Below are 5,470 nucleotides of genomic sequence, written 5' to 3' on the forward strand. Positions count from 1 at the left end.
ACATCATCTATTTTGAGCTCATAATATGTCTTATAGACACAAATAGTCACTCCGGTTGTTTTTTTTATATAAAGAGCTATCAGCAAGGTTCTGGGCCATGTGAAGTTAAGGTTGACTAGCACCTAGATCTTTTTCACAATGGGCAGGTAATTTCTTTATCAAACAGTGTACTGTTTAATGTTTTTGTTTTATTGAATGTTGTCCAAAAACCCAATTAGTAAAGGTTTTTTGTTTAAGTTATCACTACTCTGTGTAGAAAAACAATTGACCAGGTTACAAAACAACATTAAGTTCACTTTTTTATCTTTAGTAAGTCCAGAGTTGTCACTCTTGTGTTACGAATGTCTAAAATTAGACTTACTTAAAACAGCAATAGAAGGAGCTTTAGTTTACGTGCTGTAAATCGTTTACTTTAGTTCTTAAAATCAATATAAACCAAAGTTTAATACATACAGAAGAAAGCACTATACTTATTTGGTATACTTTAAAATAAAATAACTGAACGTAAGAATGAAAAATACAGTTTCCTGTTCAAATGTCACAAGGGAAAGTTTGACTCGATTTTTTAAATACTTGTAGATCTACATGCATTCATCATTTGTTTGGCTGAATTTGCTTTATGAAGAGGTTTTGCCTTCCTACACCTAATGGCAGAAAAAACTGGAATTTTTTTCTACGGCTCATCTTGATTTAATTTAAAGCCTAACTTGGGGAGGGGGGGGGGGGTATTGTGATTGGGGAGGAGAGAGAGGGTGGGGTGATTGGGAGGTTCCCATGACACCCACATCTTTTCATACTTCTTTTAAAAAGTTCTATAGGCCCAAAACCCTTTGATTCAGTCAATAAGAAATAAACCACTTCGTAGATAAAGTGCTGATGAAAAAATAAAGGGTTTTTTTGTGGTTCTTTTTTAAAGCCTCTTTCTCTATCTCTATCTATTTAATAATACATTTGTTTGTAGATCTAGTTGTAGAAAGAACGCTGTATTATTGCTATTTAGTAACCTAGATAGTACGCCACGGCGCCCATGTAAAAAAAATAAATTAACAAGGACCAAGCCTCGCCTATCGCGTGTGAGGGAGAGAGAAAACATGCCTAGCCCATTGCTTTAGCTTAAATTCCTTCACACAGCTCGCCCACCGAAACATGGCGGACGCCGCTGTCGAATGTGGCCATCGCGCAGCAAGGCGAGAGAGGGGCGTACGGTATCTAGTGACTATAGTGTATATCTATGGGCTAGAGCAAGGAGATTAAAAGTAATGGAGGATGCTCTGTGGGCAGCACCGCACGCCTGATAGGAGCCCTCTCTCGCGGCGGAACCGTGGGCTACCTGCGCTGCGCGATTGCCCGATTAAGGCACTGAAATCTAGATAAGAAAGAAGGTTTTATTCCGAGGTCCTTCAGATTAGGCAAGTCAATTAGTAAAAATGCCTTGCACCTGTGTTGTATTTAAGTGTAAGAACCGATATGATGCTGCAGTGGACCGAAGTTTTCACAGTTAAGTTGTTTCCCTTTTAAAAAATTTGAATGAAAGTGTTTCTATGCCCCCAGCAACACAATTTGAATCATTAATTCATAAGAGGCTGGCCCCGGCGCTACATGCCAAGGCCAACCCAGGCTGAAAGGGATACAACACCCCAGCAGAAAGACTGGGATACTCAATTTTTTTTAAGTATTCTTATTCATAAATATATTATAATTATTATGAGTATATATATAATTATTATGTGTGTGTATGTATATACATATTATACATTTTAATTAAAGATATTGCTTTCCTTTGTGTATGCAAATTAGATGCTACTGTAGTCTAAATGTAGATATCTAGAGGCTCCATTAGAACAAGAAATCAATATTGAACAACAATAATGATGAATATTTTCTATGTTAAAGAAACACCAAACCATATCAGATGAGGGGAGAAGGTAGGGTGGGGTGGATAAGAGTTTGAGTCTTGTTAGATAGAACTATACTCGGTTTAATTCTATTGTTGTAGTCTTCACCTAAGATCCCACAATCAATAATTCCGGTTCACTTAAGATTCTGCTGTTAAAAAATAAACCAAACAAAGCAACAACAAATTTTACTACACAAGAGTCATCACTAAGATAAATTATCCCCCTCCGGAGTGTAATAAGGGACTAAAAACGCTGCTCTCCATATCATACTTTACTGAAAAACCCCCCAACCCTTCAAAGGTTATCCACGCTCATGCATGCGATCACACCTCCAAGGGTGCTGTTATCTCTTTTTTGGGGGGAATATTTGAAATCATTGTGCGCTCCACTTTGTGAAAACCAGGAAACAAAATTATTGTGATCAATAATATTATTTATAGACCAAGACATACTGTTAGCAATTAGATAAAGCAAACATCGACCCTCTTTTGTGTCCGCTATTCCTTTCACATAAAGTTAGTTATGGCACACGCCTAGAATCATGCAATCATATATCTTAAATTCAGTTTAAAAGTATATTTTCATCCATTTCTTATAATTATATATTTTAGCATCTTGAAAGAGTATCTTTTTAATTTGGTATGTTTGATAATTTTATGTTACTCGGACAAGTTTTCTTCTTATTTTACACATCTTTTTGATTTTTAAACTAGTTTATAACATAAAACTCTTAAAGAATTGAACAGTCCGTATCACACACATAATTTTTTCTCCCTGTCATTATCCGTCAGCCCGTCAGTTGATCACAATCTCTCTCTCTCTCTCTCTCTCTCTCTCTCTCTCTCTCTCTCTCTCTCTCTGTCTGTTTGTCTGTCTGTCTGCCTGTCTGTCTGTCTGTCTGTCTCACTCACTCACTCACTCTCTCTCTCTCTCTCTCTCTCTCTCTCTCTCTCTCTCTCTCTCTCTTCTTATTTAATTTTTCCCATTCTCCTTCGTCCCTTCCCAAGGCCCGCCCCTCCTCTTTCATCCCAGCCCCATCCCCTCTTCCTTGCGTGCATTCCTCCACCCCGCCCACCCCCACAACGTGGCCCAGCCCGATAAAATTCTATAAAAAGAAACGCCACAGTTCGTGATTTAGCCCACACTCGGTGGCCATATTTGATCCCCAACGCGGCGTACTGCTCGCGGCGCCGCGAAGAGAGAGAGAGAGGAGGCTCCATTAGTTCTAAGCTCCTTGGGCTAGAGATATAAATGTCAAGACAATGGACCAATCGCACATCACTGTGAGCACTCCGGTGGGTTGCTCCAAAACTATCAAAGTACGGGCATTGAATTGTGTAGGCCATCGACTGGTCTGAGATGGCCTTATTTTATACTGCCTCTATGGGCTTTGCTCGGCTGGTGCACATTGAGATTGTGCTGCCTTATTAATATTTATGAACTAAGAAACTCGATCGAATCGAAACGTCATCGTTGTTTCGGTCGGCCCATAGAGCTTTTTCCGATACAGATTACACTACTGAACTTGCTATTTTTTACTTGGGTGAAGCACAAGGACTTGATATGGTATAGTAGATGTTGTAGAGTTGTAGATGTTGTAATGAACGAATAGGCTCTGGCGAGGAACTTGTATGGAAAACTGGTTGGATGGTGGAAGGTAAAGGTTCTTTTAATGTCTCTTTGTGGGTGTTGAGCGCATTACATTTTTTGGGCGGCAGTGCACGACCGTGCTCTATGGACGAGCCGCCCCTGCCCCCCCCCTTTGCCCACTTCATTACCCCCCCCCTCTTTTGACCCCCTCCCACCATAATCTAGGGACCCCCCCCCCCCCCCCCCCCCAACAAAACAACAAAACAAAACAAAAAAAAACTCGCACCCAATCTCCAGAGAATTATGCAAACGCAGATATGCGAAATCGTAAAACGAAAGTATAGTGGACATTCAGTTATATGACGAGATAATATAATTAATAGCGTAATTATTTCAATGTCATACTCCTTTATTTCTCTGTGATATTTTATGCTGATATATAAGAGAACTATTCTTATGTAAATATTGTCGAAAATCAATCAGTGTGTTCATCAAGAAATATCACGTTTACAATATCATTTCAACCACAAAAAAACCCGCAAAATTTTACTGTTTAAAAGTATAAAGCTACAGGGGCGTTTTGATTTCAGGAAAAGGACGGTAAAACCACGACAGTCACATTCAATCTCACCGTGGTGAGAAAGCTTAGGAGAAATTTAGGGAAGAGAAGATGTAATGCTGAAGAGACCTGGTTCCACTGGAATGGAGTCACACCTACGCGTCAAGAGTGGTCCTTGTATGATTGCAAGAAAAGGTTTGGGGAACCTCTTATAAGCTTAAGGAAGAAACTTTAAAATGAATAGTCACTGTACTCCCCATACTTGAGCCCATTCAGTTATTACCTTTGGGGATTTTTATCAGACAAAGTCTATGGAACTAACCCATAAACGAAACAATTGAACAACTAAAACAAATTTTGGAACAGGACGTCCAAAGAATTGACCCAGAAACGTGCCACGGCGTTATTCAAATTTTCCTGTGGTGTAACAGAGCTTTATGGAGAGAAATTGTCAACACTTGGCTACATAAATAGCTACCCCTGTGTTAATTTGGGCAATATCAAATCTGTATAAACTTGTTCCTCAATTCACAGAGAGTGACTACATTGTTTGTGTTTTGAAAAAGAACAAGAATTGAATTTTTAGTAGTTGCAAAGTTTTGCGTTTAACTCAGTTTTGGTTAAAATATTTAAAAAAACAACAACCCCCCCAAACAAAAACAACAGCAGCAAAACAAACAAAACAAAACAAAAAAACGGCAACTAGAGATCTAACCAAAAACTTTTTTTTTTTTTTTAACTTTTTGGTAGATTTTTTTCCACATTGAAATATGTAACGTCTCCATGGTTGAATTATATTTCTACGAAGTTTTGTTGAAATTGGTCCAAGGATGACCAACTATTGCTCTCTGATTTAGCCCCCAGCGCTTCTCACAATGGCTGACTGTTTTTCTTCACATCACTTTTTTCTCTTCTTTTTTTTTCTTTCCACTTGCATTTCAACCTTTTTTTTTTTTGAGTCATAGAATAGTATTTTTTTGTTCTGAAAATTTTTATCTAAATCTATGCGACGCATAGAGTTTTATCAAATTTAGAAATTTCTTTACTAACTTTTTGAGAGATCACCCATGAAGTCACGAAGCGGTCACAATGTTTTTTAGCGTCAGAATTATCTGTGGGCTGAATCAGTTAAACAGGTTCCCTTTTTAGGCACCCGGTACATAAATAAATAGTCACCTTGTCTTTCGATTCTTGAGATTTTTCATTTTCTGTGAGTTGTACTGTGTTTTCTCAGAATTGCGTCCTGATAATAATAAATTATGAAAACATTTTGGTGCTTCAATTAGAATCTAGTTAGTCCTTTCACAACATCCACGTGACCCCCCTCCCACAACAGAAAATTAGCACTTCGAAATTCTTGACAGCATGAGAAAGAGAGAGAGAGAGAGAGAGAGAGAGAGAGAGAGAGAGAGAGAGAGAGAGA

This window comes from Aplysia californica, unplaced genomic scaffold, assembly GCF_000002075.1.
Source record: "Aplysia californica isolate F4 #8 unplaced genomic scaffold, AplCal3.0 scaffold00641, whole genome shotgun sequence".
NCBI classification, from domain to species: Eukaryota; Metazoa; Mollusca; class Gastropoda; order Aplysiida; family Aplysiidae; genus Aplysia; species Aplysia californica.